Here is an 18,321-nt window from a genome sequence, read left to right as displayed (position 1 = left end):
TAGGGGATGATAAGCAGTCTGGCAGTACACAGATTGCCAGACTCATGGGGGCGTAGCAGCGGCGGTCTCCGACCGCCCTATTACAATTAGGGCAGTCAGGCCATCATTGACTCATCGCAGCCGCCAGGGAACCACCATTCCCTGGCGATGTTGCAGCGGTATTGCAGCAGTCAAGAGGCCGCAATATGCTTGGCGGGACTTACAAGTTTCCTCTCCGTCGGTGGAGTCATGGAAGTTCCTACTCCATGAACACTGTGGCGGAGAGGAAACAAAGGGGGCCTTGCAGGGCCCCCTGTGCGCTCCTGCACATGGGGATGCAACATGTGCCCCCCTGTGAGCATGCACCCCAGTTCCTGCATGACATGGACTTTTAAGTCCATGCTATGCAAGAACAGTTTTTGGCGTTCCCATTGTGGTGCCCATTTTCTAAGGCAACGTTGTGATAACACCAAAAACAAGCCCGCCAGACAGGAGGAAACTCCTAACCTGGCGGGTGGTCTGACCATGGCTTTGGCAGTGCTGCGGCAGGACGGACTCGGAGCCGTGCAGCCAAAGTCATAATCAGGCCTCAGTGTGCAAAGTGCCCCACCGTTTAAATTTGATGTTCCATATAGCTTAACGGCACTACAAATTTTTCTGGTTGCAGAAAATTGTCTCCGAATTTTCTTTTTTACCCATGTGGGATCCCTGGTCTCAAACTGATTTTACACCGTTAAGTTCTCCAGACCCTCAGCTCTGAGCAGCTACCACTCCCACAGACGCTAATGTTGATTTAGTACCTGAAGAGGACTCTGTTCACAACAATTGCATACGTTATTTACTACTTAACTGACTTCCAAGTGAAAGCACTGTCTCTATTTGCACCAGGGCCCAAAGAACCATTAACATGACTTGGGTCTGCAGTCTGTCAAATATAGAAGAAAACTCACTCTCACACAATGCACATTTCCCTCTTTCTGCCTTGAATTTACCCTCTCTCCACCTAGGAATACCCACACACTTATGGACAAGGCTACTGGAACTGTGGAGTTTTTTGCATAATTATAGATTTGCCACTAAATTCACCTGCTGCATAATCTGCAGATTTTAACAAAGAAAATTGTTTCTAGCTAAATCGTATCAAATTACTAAAACGTGTTGATACATGTTTCAGCGCAAAGGTTGACTGGCCATCTTTGAATTGTTTAATACTGCATGTGTTTTTTAACCGGTACTGATGATTTGAAACCTTTGTTCAAACCGTGTTACCATATGCAAAAATAACAAAATAATTAAGCATCACTATCACAAAATGTCAGCATTAAACCACATATTTTGCCTTTTCTTGCCCTATGTGTTAATCAACCCTGCCCCATAATTCCAGTGGCCCTGCTTATGGCCAGCAGAGTTATTTATGTTTCGAATGCGTTTATCAATGCACAAGTGTAAATCCCCATGCACATTGGATCCACCCTGTTCCCATCATTGAGCAGAGAATGCAAAGGAAGTCGGGGCTAAACAGAGCGTCCCAAGGAGCACAAGAAGGTCTGACAGAGACAGTCTTCATAGTGCTGTAGTCCCCTTCCAAGGTTCCTAGGAGGATGTTGAGGCTGTCAAGCAGGTTGAGACATACCTCACTTTAGAGTTTATCAGGGTTCTCCAGCTAAATCGTTGCAGGGCCTCAATCTACCTCACTTCATTCCACCGCAGTAATTTCTTGAGTTCTGGAAGTAGCGTGCTACTCGCCGAAAAGTGCTTTGACGCCTCGTCCAGGGTAAAAAGAGCTATATAAATACAAACCCTTCCCTCTTCTATCCTTCCACTATCCTTTTTTTCCATCCAATTTACAGGCTCACATGTGCACCGCTCAAATTAATCTCACATTTCCCCATACTAATTCACCACTAATCCTTCTTTGTTTCCGGAATAACGTGCTACTCACCGAAATGCACTTCAATGCTCCGTCAGAGGTAGTAAGCGCTATATAAATTCAATTACAATACAAAAGAGCTGCACGGTGTGTAATGCAGCAGCGATAGGGCAGGAAACCATCTGGCAGTGGCTGTCCTCGCCTCCCTCATGCTTGTTCCTGCACTGCATCTCAGGAGTCTCAAGGATGCTTCTTCTCCTTTTGACTGTGGGTTATTATACGATCAGGGATCACATATTACTGCAGCCATTTTCGCTCTCTGATCTAGAACAGGCCTGTACAAGGAGCCGGGGAGCTGGTACCTTGTGATCGATGATCATTGCCGTCGCCTCCCTGCTAATTGTACCAATTTGTCACATACGCCGCTTATAAGCCCCATAAAGTAAGAGTTATAAAAAGGAGACTTACTTAGGAGGTGTTCTACATTTTCATAATTATCCCAGGAACGCGAAGGCTCCCGGGAGGGGGCACAGGAAGCCGTGATTTGTGAACATTATTTATGGGGAATTATGATAGCTTTTCCTTTTAGGGACATTATCCAGAAACTCATTAGGGTAAAAGAAAATCCTATTTATATCAAACTTAAAGCAGGGTTATTAGGGGCTGTAATGTAAAAGATGATTAGAAAAGGAGGAAGTTTAAATCGAGCTCGGTGGGAGTATTATTGCACAGCCACTGAACAGCAGGAGGGCTGCAGGAACTAACAAAGAATAGGAAACTGGGAGCTAGGGGCAGCCGCTGGTGAGAGCCAGGGGGAGATATGTAGTGAGGCCAATCCAGGACCGCTGACATGGGAAACTGACATAACAGATGCAGTGAAAGCTTAATGATGGCTGCTGCACCAGTGCTTAATTTGAGCCTGTGGTTTCTGTTGCTTAGCCCCGGCACTTAATTGGTTTCCAGTACTGGCACCTCAACAACACTTATAGGATAGTCTGCCACCTTGTGGAGCTGCTCAAATAATTTAGAGATAAGCAGAAGAACCGTTGTCTATGAATACAAGTTACATTAAACATTACTAATACCTCCTTTCCCAGCCCTTCCTTTAGTTTTGGGGAACTCGAATAATCTGAACTCTAGCACTTAACAGGTGAAAGAGTTGTTTTGGTACCGAAATTGACAGCGATGGCAGGGTGGTGCAAGCTGCAGTGGCCTCCTGGCCAGGGCCCTGGCACTCATTATTTTACAAATTAAGCACTGTGCTGCCCTGCTAGTTAGGGCTACCACCTCGGGAGAGAGGTAGGAATATCTTCTGCAGTGAGAGGCAGGGGCAAATGCTACCAAGAGCCTCATGAATAACAGCTGATCTAGCAGATGGGAGCAGACCAATTGTGGGAAGAAAGAGCATGCAATGGGAGTGGGGCAATGGGATGTAGATGGCAGGTGTTACTAGGGGAAGGAGAGATAATATTTTGCATGCTAATACAAAGTTGGAACGGCATAGAGTATAAAACCATATTACGACTCGCCGGACATCGGAAGCACGGCCGTGGTCCTCCAACATTCATTCTACATCAAACCACAACACGCCACTCATCAACCAACAAAAAATGTATCGCAGTGGGCACTAAGCAAGGCAAATCTGCATTACTGAAACCCAGCTTAGTCAGAGAGCGCCATAAATATAGACAATCTCTATGTCTACACTTCTGTATAACTTTACTAAGAATCACCCACTGAAGACCATATGAAATGAGGAAGAGGCAGTAAGGAACTTCAATCATGACTTGGAAAAAAATAATTGGTAGAACTCTTGAGCAGGCCTGAATGCCCAGGAGATTAAATACACCCTACAAATTAAGTAACTATCTAAAAAAAGAGTTTTGGACATTCCTATCAAAAGATCACACTACCCTACATTCTACCAATAACTCGTGAGGTACATTACATCCTGATGTTGGAAGAAACAGGATGCCATCAACAGGGGCTGTGTAGCGTCAACACAAATGGTCCCGGGCTTAAAATGGACGCAGTCTCCTAAAGACTTACTGAGAATTTCTGAAACGGAAAAGTCTTCAAAATCCAAAGATCCAAATAAAAAGTAGCACTGAAGCGGGCAAGTTTCCTGAGTAGCAGTGGGTTGAAAAGAGCAAGGGTTTCTGGTAATTCTCAACAGAAATTGGAGAGATGCTCTATTAAGAAGACCCATTTAAATTAGAAGTGGGCGTAACTCGCATAATTTGCTGTAACATGATTACACAAAGTTACGCAAGATTCAGTGGAATTACGTGAGGAGCATTGCCCAGCAATAAGAACATAGTGCTAGTTTCTTAGTGCAAATGCACTCTTGCATCCAAAATGGACCCAAGGTTGAATTCTGCGCTTAGAAAATAATGCTAAATGCAACAGAATTCAAACAGCAGTCAGCAATCGCTCGCTAAGTCTGTTGTTCTATGCTCCTGTGGTACGATTTTCATGTCAAATTATTCATAACTAAGTGAACAGAGTGGAAGAATAAGTTACTTACCTTCGGCAACGTTTTATCTAGTACAGGCAGGATCTAGCCCCAGATTCCTTACCTTAGAATTATCCCCAGACGCCAGGCTGGATCTAGATTTATTTTTTACAGCCTCTGCGCGTTAGTAGAGGGTGTCGAATGACTCCGTAGCGACGTTGTGTTCCGGATATGAAGTTGATGGAGTCCATATAAGCCACCCCCTAATGCACCTACAGCAGTTTCTTCTGTGACTATTTTTTGGCGCCAACAACGTGGAGCAACATAGAAACTGCTTATAGAAACAGTGTGCCAAAAAAGAGACATCCTTATGTCAAATAATTATGAAGTCCTAAAGAAGGGCTTCAGAATACCAAAAAAGGGATCTTGTAGGTTTCAAGACAAACAGTTTGCAGAGCAGGGAAGATGCAGGAATCTGGGGTTAGATCCGGTCTCTATGAGATAAGGCGTTACAGAAGGTAAGTAACTTATTTGTCTCAAAGCGACATCTAGCCACAGATTCTTCATCTGAGAATTAGATACACAAGCACCATCCTTGAAGCGTGGGTCTGCGAACTGAACTAAGAAAAAGATCCCTGAATAGGACTAGGAGGTCCAAAATGAGATAAAGTAACCAGCCTATCTGAAGAATTATAGGTGAAACAAGGAAGATGCTCAACTAGAAGGACTGTGGGAATGCCTGTATGAGAAACATGTGGCAACAAACCCGCAGCAAAGGGATAAGGAAATGTTGGAAAAAACACTTCATAGGAACAATAATACTATGTAGCCCTGCCAAAGATAATCAACCTATAACTGGACAGTGCTAAAGGACCAAGGACACACCACTGAATTAGAGACCAGCTCCTTGTCATGGAAACTAGATTGTGATCCAACCCCATCCTGTAATACAGAGGAAAGGGAATCTCAGAGCACATCTACGAGAGAGAGAGAGAGAGAGAGAGAGAGAGGGAGGGAGACAAATCCACACAATGCTAGCAAAAGCATTGCAAGAGGAGCAACGTTTGGCAGAGACCCCTCTCAGACTGAGAAAACTCTCTTAGAGAGAAGACAACCCTTTGGGACTAGGTGAAAAAGCCCAGAGGTTCGTACCCCTACGATCATGGGGTGTACGAACCGTACCCCTACGATCATGGGGTGTACGAACCGTACCCCATGATCGTAGCTGTACGAACCGTACACCTATGATCATAGGGTGTACGAACAGTACCCCTACAATTATGGGGTGTACGAACCGTACCCCTACGATCATGGGGTGTACGAACCGTACCCCTACGATCATGGGGTGTATGAACCGTACCCTTAGGATCATGGGGTGTACAAACCGTACCCCATGATCGTAGGTGTACGAATCATACCCCTAAGATCATGGGGTGTACGAACCGTACCGGGGGTCCGCTTTGCATGCACTTCGAGTTGAATTCTGCTTTTCCGGACGTTTTGAGCTCTCGTAAAAAAAAGATTCATACGGAGTGTTGACTGGATGAATCGTACTTGCTGGGTTGGAAAATGATGCTTCGATCCGTACGGACATCGCGTACTGCGCGTTCCGAATGTGATTCGTACGGATTATTGAGTCGTACGGGCTTTGGTACGATTCAGACGGAGAACTGCTTTGGGTACGCATCGTACTACATCGTACATACAGGGACGTTCGAGGATACGATTCATACGGGAAAAATGCTCTGTACGGCTATTCGTACAGGATTTTACCGAATCGGAATCGGCCCCCAAGTTGGGAAACTAGCAACACACCAACCACCCCAGAAAAATAATGGTAACCGCTCATGAACCAACACTACTGCCTAATGAGGCTATGTGGCGGCTAGCAAGAAATCAATAGAAAATGGCAGGTGTAAAAACATCTGCCATGAGGGGAATCAAGACCACCACGGGGTCCATCCAAAAGGAATAGTCAAAATAAAGGCCAACACACATAAGGCCCCAACAGATAATTATTTCCATCCAACAAGCAGAGATATCAGGCAACAAGAACTGACTGACGCTTCTTGATAAAACGTGATGTATCACAACCATGAAGGGATCAAGCCCGACGAAAAGGGAAACGCTTAAAACAATGGATGGCAGTGTATACAAGCACAACCCGAATGAAGGTCAATAAGAAATGTCTCAACCAGAGACACAATGTATTTCCAACTAAAAAAGGGAAAAATAGACCCACATCCTCCAAAGGAAGAGAGAGAGAACAGAAGAAAAAATACCTCCAAGCAGACGGAATTCACAAAATGAGCTTGAGTGGTATAACAGAGAAGAACCTTCAGGAAAAGGATGGTAAGGGAGACCCAAGCCTCCTTAGAAACCAATCCTCAAAAAGATGGAACCATAACGTCGAAGGGACTCCTAAGATGAAAACCTAAGATGAAAATTAGCCACAACACCAACAAACTAGAGGGGTGAGATGACGAAATCTGAAGAACAATCAATACAGTAGGAAAATGGCACGGCTGTAATCAGAATTGGTAAACAAATAATGCCTAGAGGAAAAAAAGAGAATAAGGCATTCCAGAATGCAACAAGAAATAACATCCTCTCCAGAGATGAAGCAAAGAAAAGGCAGCAAAGACTGTGGCACAGGACTAAGGTCACCTTGCGGTATTGGTGTGATCTGAACAATTGCATTAGATGGGCCTTTGAGACCTTGCATTTTCCTCCCTGAAAATAATCGGGATGAAGCTGATGAAGGTATTGTAATCATATAGGTAGAGTGTTTCATATTACTAAGGTGGCGCCTCTAATGCACAAGTTACTACTTGTGTAACGATATATCTGTAAGGGACATTAGTTAGTGATAGATTCCTTACCTTAGAATATCCCCAGGCGTCAGACTGGATCCGGATGACCTTAACCCTAGATATCGGTTCGCAGATCGGGGAGGATGGGTGGGTCGGTAAGGAATCTATCACTAACTAATGTCTCGTTACACAAGTAGTAACTTGTGCATCTGAAAGAGACACGTTAGTGATAGATTCCTTACCTTAGAATAGATACCCCAGCAATACCAACCCCGGTGGTGGGTCTGCGAACCAATAATCACACCAGAAAGTCCTGGAGGACGGAACGGCCAAAGAAGCCATCCCTCCGGACTTGACTGTCCAGGCAATAGTGTCTTGCAATCGTGCGCAGAGAGGCCCACGTGGCTGCCTGGCAAATGTCCTGCAAGGGCACTCCCCGGCCCAGGGCAGTAGTTATCGCCGTGGCTCGGGTGGAGTGAGCCCGCAACCCAACAGGGGGCTCCTTTCTCGCCAAGGAGTAGCATGCCTGGATACACAAGATGATCCACCGGGAGATGGTCCTCTTGTGTACCGCCTTTCCTTTCTTCGCGCCCACGTAACCAACAAAGAGTTGGTCATCCACCTGGAACTGGCGTGTGCGATCCAAGTAGAATGAGAGCGCACATTTTGGGTCCAGACGGTGGAGCCGCTCTTCCTCTTTAGAGGGGTGCGGTGGCGGGAAGAAGGTTGGCAAGGTGATGGACTGCCCGATGTGGAAGGCCGTGACAACCTTGGGCAGGAAAGATGGTTTAGTACGTAACACAACCTTGTCCGGATGGACAGAAAGGAAAGGAGGTGTACAAGAGAGGGCCTGGAGCTCACTCACTCTCCTGGCAGAGGTGATGGCAACCAGGAAAGCAGTCTTCAGTGTAAGAAGGCGGAGAGGACAATTGTGAAGTGGCTCAAAGGGAGCGCACATCAGAAATGTAAGTACAAGGTTCAAGTCCCACTGAGGCATCACAAACGGAACAGGTGGAAATGTGTGTGTGATGCCTTTTAGGAATCGATTTACAATAGGGGACTTGAACAAAGATGGCTGATCAGGCAGCTTCAAGAAGGCTGAAAGGACAGAAAGATAGCCCTTGATAGTGCCTAGAGCAGAGCCCTGCTGGGCAAGAGAAAGAAGGAAGAGAAGAACCTCAGAAAGAGGGGCAGAGAGAGGATCCACAGCCTTTGCTGTGCACCATGCCACAAATTTGTTCCACCTGCAGGTGTATACCGATTTTGTGGAGGGACGCCAGGCTGACAGAATGATGTTACAGACTTCAGGAGGCAAGTCAAATGGCCTAAACTGTCGCCGCTCAATCTCCAAGCATGGAGGTGGAGACTGGACAGGTTCGGGTGGAGGACCGTCCCCTGCTGCTGCGACAGAAGGTCCTCCTGAAGAGGCAGACGAACCGGGGATCGACTGACATACTGAGTAGCTCTGGATACCAGTACCTTCGTGCCCAGTCCGGAGCCACAAGGATGACTTGGGCCCGGTCTCGCTTGATCTTCTTCAGCACTCTGGGCAGAAGTTGTATAGGCGGAAAGGCATACAATAGACCGCAACTCCACTCGCGACGAAAAGCGTCTCCGAGCGAGTGCCGCCTTGGAAATTCCAACGCGCAAACTGATGACATTGCGCGTTCTCTTCGGTGGCGAACAGATCTAACCAAGGCTCTCCCCACTGCAGAACGAGACCTTGCACCACGTCCGAGTTCAGACACCATTTGTGATCCATCATGCACCGGCGGCAGAGCTCGTCCGCCCTGGCGTTCAGAGAACCTGCCAGGTGGTGAACCACCAGGGAAATGCCCTGATGTTCCAGCCATTGCCAGAGGCGCAGAGCCTCCTGGCAGAGGGTCCACGACCCCACCCCGCCCTGTTTGTTGCAGTACCACATGGCGGTAGTGTTGTCCGTGAACACCTGCACTACACTCCCTCGGACAGAGGGGAGGAATGCTTTCAGTGCTAGACGAATCGCCCGCAGCTCCAGAAGGTTGATATGGAGCCGGGACTCCGCCGGAGACCAAAGGCATCTGATCTCCGCCTCTCCCATGTGGCCTCCCCAGCCCTGGAGGGACGCGTCCGTCACGACTACATGCTCCGGTTGGGGAAGGGAGAGGGATCTGCCACTGACCCAATCGCGGTCCGTGAGCCACCACTGCAGCTGTCTCGCAGTGCCCTCCGAGATCAGGACGTGGTCGGACAGGTTGCCCTGATGCTGGGCCCACTGAAACTTCAGGTCCCACTGCAGAGCCCGCATCTGCCACCTGGCGTGATGCACCAGAAGGATGCAGGAGGCCATCAGCCCCAGAAGCCGCAGCGACAACCTGACCGAGATCCAGGATAAAGGCCGAAAGAGTGGAATGAGAGCCTGAATATCCCGGACCCGCTGTTCGGGCGGATAAACCCGAAACTGTGCCGAGTCTAGAACCGCTCCGATGAAGAGGAGCTTCTCAGAGGGACACAGGTGTGACTTCGGCACATTGATGGAGAACCCCAGCTGGTGCAGGAGATCCGCCGTAGTCCGGAGGTGGCTGACGACTGTCTGGGGCGAGCCCGCCTTCAACAACCAGTCGTCGAGGTAGGGGAAGACTGAAACCCCTAGCCTGCGCAGATGAGCTGCGACCACCGCCATCACCTTTGTGAACACTCGTGGGGCGCTGGTAAGCCCGAATGGGAGCACGGTATACTGAAAGTGCTCTTGGCCAACCGTGAACCGCAGGTAGCGCCGGTGGGCCGGCAGGACGGGGATGTGGAAATAAGCGTCCTGCAAGTCCAACGCTACCATCCAGTCTCCTGGGTCCAGGGCAGCTAGGACCTGAGCCAGTGTCAGCATTTTGAACTTCTCCTTCCGGAGGAAGCCGTTGACGTTCCTTAGGTCCAAGATAGGGCGTACGCCCCCTATGCCCTTCTTGGGTACCAGAAAGTAGTGGGAGTAGCAACCACACCCTACTTCTAACCCAGGAACGCGCTCGATGGCTCCCTTGGCCAAGAGGGCTGTAACTTCCTCCTGCAGGAGTCGCAAATGATCCCCCGATACACGGTGGTTCTGCGGTGGCATGGCTGGAGGAGTCGCCTCGAAGGGGAGGGAGTAGCCCCTTCGGACGATCTGCAGCACCCACCTGTCCGATGTGACAGTGCGCCAGTGGAAGTGGTGATGGCGAACCCTGCCACCCACTGGTGTCACATGGGCCTGAAAGCAGGGACTAGGAGGGTTTTGAGGCGGATGCTGCGGGGGAAGGTTTGGACTGACCTCGCCGTTGTCCCCTACTGCCGCCACGGCGGTTTCCACGGCCGCCACCGTGTTGGGTATTACCCTGCGGAGCGTGGCTGGCAGCACGTGTGGGGGCACCCCTTCCGTGGCCACGAAAGGAGTGAAAGGCAGCCGATTGCTGGCGTGGGGCCGAGAGGCCCAAGGACTTGGCCGTAGCCCTGGAGTCCTTGAAACGCTCAAGCGCATGGTCTGCCTTGTCGCCAAAGAGGCGACGGCCATCGAACGGCATGTCCATGAGTGTGTTCTGGACATCGGCCGAGAAGTTGGCGGACCTCAACCAGGCGTGGCGCCTTACCGCCACAGTCGTTGCAATCGCTCTACCCAGTGAGTCTGTGGTGTCCAGTCCACACCGGATGGAATATCTGGCTGCATCCCGACCTTCCACAAGGGCTTGGCCGAGTTTGGCCCGTACCTCCAACGGACACCCTGGCAGCACTTCCGCAACCGTGTCCCACAGAGAGTGGGTGTAGCGGCCCAAGAGGCATGCGGTGTTGGAAGACCGCAGTCCCAGACTAAGGGATGAGAAGATCTTTTTGCCATACTGCTCATACCTCTTGGATTCCCTGTCCGGCGGAGCCGATAGGAATGCAGTTTGGGAATTTGAGGCCTGGATGACCAGGCTCTCGGGGTGGGGTGGGTGGACAGGAAACATGGGTCACCCGGGGCCGGGCGTTGGCATCTGGCCACGTTCCTATCTAGGGGCGAACCCGTAGCGGGCTTGGACCAAGTGCCCAAAAGAACGTCGGTCAAGGCCTCGTTAAACAGCAGCAGAGGCTCGGCTGAGCATGACTGGGGCTTAAGGACCTCAGTGAGGAGGTTAGTCCTCACGGCCTCGACGGGGAGCTCAAGGCCCAAGGCCTTGGCTGCCCTCATCAACACCACACTATACGTCGCCCCCCTCCTCCGTAGCCACGCTAGGAGGGGAGACAAAGCCAGTGTCAGGCGAAGTGTCTAAACCACTGGCCTCCCCAAGTTAACCTGTCCAGTCCTCATAAGACTGGCACTCGCGTGTCAGAGGGTCCACAGACCCCTCCCAATCCTCCTCATCACCCATCACCTGGTACTCAGGGTCAGTAAAGGATGGGGCCGGTTCATGGTAAGTGAACTCACCAAACGGCGTCTGAATCGGCACCGAGCGGCGCCGCTTCGGCGCCGGAACAGGGTCGAGGGAGGCGTCAGGGACGGCGCCGCCCGAGGACGGCGCCGGAGGTGACACCTGTGGGATCGGCGCCGGGGAGGTCGTTAAATCCACCGGCGACGACCCGGATCCGGATGCAGTGGTGCCCTGCGGCGCCGGCGGCGTCGGGCCGAAGCACCCGACGGCCTCGGGGCCGAAGCTCCCGACCCGCTAGGACCCCCAGATGGTGCAGCTGGGCCCGAAGGCGCCGCAGAACCCGTTGGAGGAGAGTGGGACCTCATGGCCATGAGAAACCGCTCGATCTCCTCCGGTGTTGCGTTAGGCCGAGGGACTGAAGGGTATGATGCTGGACGCAACGCCTGCCACCCTGACGGAGCCGTGTGGGCGGTGTCACCTGAACCCCTGGCCGCGTCGCGCGAGCATCGGGGGGAGTCGGAAGAGCGATGACGTCTCTTCGACTTCTTGTGCTTACCTGTCGACTTCGACCCAGAGGAGTGATGTCGACTCCCGGAGCTATGACGGCTCCGCTCCCGCGACCGGTCCCTCGACCTCCGTCCGGACCGGGACCTCTCTCGGCGCGGGGCCGACTGCCGGAGTTCGAGTCTCTTACGAGACCGCTCCCGTCTAGCTTTCGAAGTAAGGGCCCGGCAGTCGAGGCTGGTCTTGTCGGCGTGGTCGACTCCGAGACAGTGGAGACACCGACTGTGAGGATCCGTGACCGACATCAGTCGATCGCAATCTTCACAAGGTTTGAAACCAGGCATTTCCCTATCGGCACCGAACGGAGTGGAAGACTCGAAAAGGGTGATCAAAAGATCAAAAAGAGTTAGTCAAAAAGTGACTACGGTACCACTTTTTCCGGATCTGCGCTGCTGGCGCGGAAAAAAGAAGTATTTAACAACAAGGGGTGGTGATGGACAGAGTTTCTGAATTAAGCAGAATACTCTCACCCAGTCAAGAGATCAGTGCTAGATCCAACACCGTTTTTTAGCTCACTGCACCATCCCAGCTCAGAACCTAGAATCCTGATGGTGCAATGAGCAAGGGACTCACATCTGAGTATACCCTTCCACGCTTAAAGTGGACAAAATATTTAACAACAAGGGGTGGTGATGGACAGAGTTTCTGAATTAAGCAGAATACTCTAACCCAGTCAAGAGATCAGGGCTAGATCCAACACCGTTTTTTAGCTCACTGCACCATCCCAGCTCAGAACCAAAAAAAAAAGAAGAACTGACGTCAGCACGCGGAGGCGGCGTCTAAGTACTCCGACGACGTCATCACGGCGCCCACGACGGACGCGGAGCCGCAGACGACGCCTACCGACGCGCAAGGGTACTGCTACGCAAACATTTCCGGATCCAGTCTGACGCCTGGGGATATTCTAAGGTAAGGAATCTATCACTAACGTGTCTCCTTCAGATAAAATATTACTAGTTACTCTTCTTTGCCCATGCCTCTCAAAATTTCTATCCCACTTACAGTGCTAGATAGCACCCCTGTGCATGTAGGCCCCATTGTCAAAGTGTTTCTGCGCTTGAATAATATTTCCATGCACTTCCATTTCTACCCATGTCATACATGCTAACACACCTGACTCAGCAGGGTGACTCACAAATTTTTAAACCATATACAGCTTTATTTTTGCTGTCTCCACCCTAAAATAGCCTCCAAATCAATGCAAGTAAAATAAATTCCTCTGTTTTTTTTAAAACAGCTCTCTTTCTTACTTCCAAATGTTGGCATTATGCTGTATATGATGTTTTACTTCCCCGTGCTCAAGGAGAGAGAGCAGGCCTGTCTGCAAATGTGTGTGTACTGAAAGAAATGTGTACTGGAAGTACCTATGATTCAAGTACAAATGTCAATACTTAATAATACTTCTTCTTGTGTTTAATAGACAGGACAGCTGTACTTTACTGATAACTTTCATTGGTGTAAAATGCATTTGGAAAAAATGAAACTATTAACAAGTCTAACAAAATTAATCAGGCATCTTCCTCCTACCTTGGGAGTGTTGGAATGTGGGGATCCTGTGAAATATGGAGGTCATCTCCCTTGACATGAAATCAATTAAGCACTATGTTTTTTTAGTTTAAGGCATGTCACTTACAAATCATCAAGATAAGGCGTTTAAAGTGTAACATTAAAAGTGCTTGGTGCGCAGTTCCCCTGGCTAGGTTTGGTAGCTCCCCAGCGAGCCACGGCGCCCAGTTTGATATATATCACTTTCCATACTCATTGTCAGACCTAAAGCACATATGTTAGTAGTAAGAGTTTAACTTGCAGAGCTAGCTTACCAGACCAGGTTACAAGCATGCACAGTAAGGTATGGCCTGTTGTCTCACACGCACGCTCCCTGACACACGACCATGCTGCACTACGCTGTACCGCAGGCTTATAAAACCTATCATATGCCCACTGTGGGACATACTCACAAATAGTAAGATCTGCTTGCTGTCTCTGAAACACAAGCAGTTGAATCTGTCCCCATCCCTCACAGAACACATGCGCACATACACAAAGATCTGCTTTAAAGGTCAATCACCCTCTAACACCAGGGGTCTCCTGGTACACATGCAGGCCCAGAGCCTACAGGTAGGTACCCCTTCCTAGGAACACCTGGCTGAATCTCCCATCAATGAGCAGTCAAATGTAAATTGGATTATGACAAGGAAATTAAGCAGTCATACATTCATTTGAAGAGCGAGCTAAGTTCAAAATCATATTCAGAAAGAAGGAAGCATCCCCCGCCACAGTGCACGGAGAGCCAATCAATCATTCATTTATTTAGAATATTTGTACAGCGCGGCTGTCGCCTTACAGGCATCCTGGCGCTGAGGTATCTCCAGAAGGGGGAAGGACGGGGGCAGCAGATAAGTGGCTAGGAGGTTAACATTTAGGAAACAGCCAGGTTTTGACCCGTTTCCTAAAGGGGAGGAGTTCTTTCGTTTGGCGGATGTCTAGGGGCAGGCTGTTCCAAAGTTTAGCAGCCGCAACTCTGAAAGATCTGCCTCCGGTCCTAACTTTTTTGAATCTCTGAACTTTTACAAGGCAAGCCGTTGCAGAGCGAAGGGCTCTGGTGGGAATGTACCAGTCAAACATGGCTTGTAGAGAGCTGGGCCCAAGTCCCTGCAGGGCTTTGAAAACCAGACAGAGGGACTTGAAGGCCACTCGTTGTTTCAACGGGAGGCAGTGTAGTTCGGCCATCGCCGCTGTGGCCGATGCTCTCCTAGGCCAACCAAGGGCTAGTTTGGCAGCGGCAGATTGTACTCTTTGAAATCTATCTAACATCATGGCCGGAGACTCAAGTAACAACGCATTGCAATAGTCGAGGCGGCTAATAATGGTACACCTGACTAATGAAGCCCGGGCCTGTAAGGGAAGTAGTTGCAGGATCTTACGTAAGGAATGAATGAGGGCCGAGCACGTGAATACTGTTTTCGCAACCTGGGCTTCCATGCTAAGTTTATTGTCCATCATGACACCCAGATTCCGGACAGTGGTGACCGGTTGGGGTTTTTCCGAGGATTCAGGGGGCCAGAAATCCACCGGGAAAGGACGAGGGATCCGACTTCCGGCACAGAACAGAACCTCGGTTTTGGAGGTATTAAACTGTAGAGAGTTGTTGTGTAGCCAGCCAGCTGTGTCTCGTAAACAGTCATGAAAGGATTCCAAGGGGATCGATTCCTCACCCTCCCAAGAGAGGATGAGTTGAGTGTCGTCAGCATAATTGATCGCCTCTAGCCTATAAGATTTTATCAACGTGATCAGTGGTTTGAGATATACGTTGAATAAAATTGGGCTAATGGACGAGCCTTGAGGCACCCCGTGGGACACGGGGGAGAAAGCCGATTGAAACGGAGGAAGGGACACAGCCTGCTTCCTATCCCGCGAAACCAATGCAGGGCAGTGCCACATACCCCGGCCTCCCTCAGTCTCTCCAGCAGAATCCCATGATTAACCGTATCGAATGCGGCAGACAGGTCCAGCAGAATCAGAGCTACTGCCTGACCCCTGTCTGCACGCATTCGAAGGTCCTCCATGGCGGTGAGTAGGGCTGTTTCAGTGTTATGGGCTGGGCGGAAACCAAATTGTATTTCGTCCAGGAAATGGTACTGCTCCAAATGTTTGGAGAGACATGAGCTCACCCAACGCTCAGCAATTTTAGCAGGGAGATGGGTCTGTAATTCTGTAGACACTCAGGATTGAGGGAGGGTTTTTTTAGCAATGGCGAAACAAGGGCCTGCTTCCAGGAAGCAGGGACTGAGCCGCTGCGCAGAGATTGGTTGCAGATTTTGCAGAGAGTGGGGAAGAGTTCTTCTCCGGAGGCCTTCCAGATTTTATGGGGGATAGGGTCCAGAGGAGATCCAGATGAAATCCCGCGAGCCAGTCTGTTGAAGTCTGCCTCAGTAATAGGGGGGAGCTCCAGCAGACAATCCGCAATCTGCCAACCTGGTTTCTCAACTCCGATGTCTATTGTACCTTCCCCAGAGCGAGGGGGGCCGACCAGTGAGGAGGAGGTGTTCAGGTTACGAATAATGGCTGCTATTTTTTCATTAAAAAACAGGGCAAGGTTGTCGCAGAGGGCCTGTGTGGGGAGGGTCGATTTTTTTAGCAGTCGGGATGAATGAGGCTATTCAGAATCTGAAAAATGCTTTTGGAGCGGTTAGCGGCTGTACATATTGTGGAGCAAAAATAATCAGATTTAGATTTCTGGATCAAGGATTTATATTCGGAAAGTTTAACTTTCCAGAGTAGCTTGTTGGCATCATGGTAACCTTGTCTCCATTTCCTTTCCGCCTGTTTACAGGCAAGTTTAAGAGCCTTTAAAGAGTCAGTAAACCACGGAGATGACGCTCTGCCCTTATGCTTGCGATTTTTTAGTGGAGCAAAGGAGTCCACGCTTGTGGTTATCCTGAGATATAAGGCCTCATAATTGTCATCGACTGGGCAGTCCGGGAGAAGCTGTCATCCACCTGGAACACAGCATCAGAGGTTCTCAGCCTATCAAGGGCTCTCCAATCTCTATAAATGAATTCAGAGATGGTGCCGTGTGCCGGCGTTCTAACCCCCTTACTGTTAATATGGAATTTAAAAAGGGAATGGTCAGTCCAGCCCATGGGCAAGATTTCATCCAGGTGTACTAGCTGTGGGACCGAAAAGATAAGGTCAAGTCGGTGCCCTGCTATGTGAGTAGGGTTCCTGACTAGTTGGTGGAGCCCCACACTTTCACAAGAGAGCAAAAGATAGTGCAGTCCAGTATCCAAGGTGCCATTCGGCCAAAGGTTAAAATCGCCTAGAATGATCAGTTTGTTGTGAGAGGTCGCCATGTTGGTGAGGGTGTTGAGGAGGGATTGTTGATGCTGGGAGCTAAAGGCCCCAGGAGGTCGATAATATACAATCACCGTGAGAATATCCCCTGTGTGACTGTCAATAGAGAGGCCAAGGAGCTCAGTCCCAAAAACCGGGTCCAAATCTAGAGTGTTGATATTCCAAGAGGCTCTGTGGATAACTCCCACCCCACCACCTCGGCCTTTCGGTCTGGGCAGGTGTAAAATTTTGCAATCCTGTGGGCAGGCCCAGTCAAGTTCGATTTCGCAGTCAAGGTGGGTCCAAGTCTCAGTAAGGAACAGGGCGTCTAACTGATGGGTGTCCAGTAGTAATTGGATTTCTTCAGCGTGCCTAGGCAGTGATCTGACATTCAGAAGTCCGCACGATAATAAACCCCTGATCACAAAGTCTTTCAATGGGAGAGCAGTATCTGCGAATGAGAGGTGACCCTCATGCGCGTACTCCGACAGGTTAAGCAGAGTCTCCCGGGAGTAAAGTGGAGGGGATGAACCCGAGCTCGCGAAGATTTGAGCAGAGTGCCCCGCGCTTGTCGCGGCCAGGTCGCGGACGGGCGCAGACGGGCTTGCCTTAGGCGCGCCCGCTGCGCTTCCGATTAGTGAGCATAGTTAAGGGGAAGAGGAGGGGCGTGGCTAGGTGATTGGGGGCGTGGCCCAGCGTCTCGTGGGTGATGGCGGCCCTCCTCGCGGCAGCCCTGGGACAGCTGCGCGATGTGACCCCAGACCCAGAAATCACAATGGAAATAGTCAACTCTGCAAAGGTGAGCACACAATGTTATCAAATCAACAAGTAGTGCAAAGTTATAGCAGGTTAAAAGTTGAGCGCACAAAGTTATTTAAAATCAACAAGTAGTGCAGTTATTAGCAAGTTGAAAGGTTGAGGATCGAATGCTCCCGGCTTCCGCCTCAGGAGTAGCTTGTCAAAGACGCCGGCTCGTACTTCATGGCCACAGTGGCTCATAATTTGACTGTCTATTCAGTCAAAATCCCATTCACCAACTGAGATGGATCCACGGTGACGGAGGCTTTTCTCAACACTGGCAAGGCATTGTACCAGATGTCCCTTTCACCACTGCCGGACACAACCTTTACACTTGGGCAGGGAGGAGACTTCTACCGGGGCGAGACGGGAGAGTTCACCATGGTACTAGTTTCAAAAATAGGAGGACCCACCAACAATGTACCAGAAGCTTGTCTTAGCTCATTACCAAGTGGACAAATTGCCACTCTATCCTAGGCTCAGGGCTTTAAACAGAGTTGGTTTCTGTGGGTCTGGATCACAGAAGTACTTAAAAACTGACATTGACACAGGTCCCTATCAGGCCATATATTCATGCCCTTAGTATTGGATGCAAAAAAACTGTTTGATTTCTGAATAATTACTGTAAAAACTATTGAGGTAATCTGCCAGAGA

General features: G+C 49.8%; 1 protein-coding gene across 1 annotated transcript in view; it reads right to left on the bottom strand.

Moving 5' to 3' along the window:
• The window catches only part of IQCH (IQ motif containing H), a 1,013,078-nt gene that overhangs the window by 54,486 nt on the left and 940,271 nt on the right, over positions 1–18,321 (bottom strand). The gene's annotated exons all lie outside the window — the stretch shown is intronic.

The sequence above is a fragment of the Lissotriton vulgaris genome, chromosome 2_1 (genome assembly GCF_964263255.1).
Source record: "Lissotriton vulgaris chromosome 2_1, aLisVul1.2, whole genome shotgun sequence".
Classification (NCBI taxonomy): domain Eukaryota; kingdom Metazoa; phylum Chordata; class Amphibia; order Caudata; family Salamandridae; genus Lissotriton; species Lissotriton vulgaris.
The sequence above is the reverse complement of the archived record's forward strand: the minus strand, read 5'-3'. Positions and strand labels throughout refer to the sequence as shown.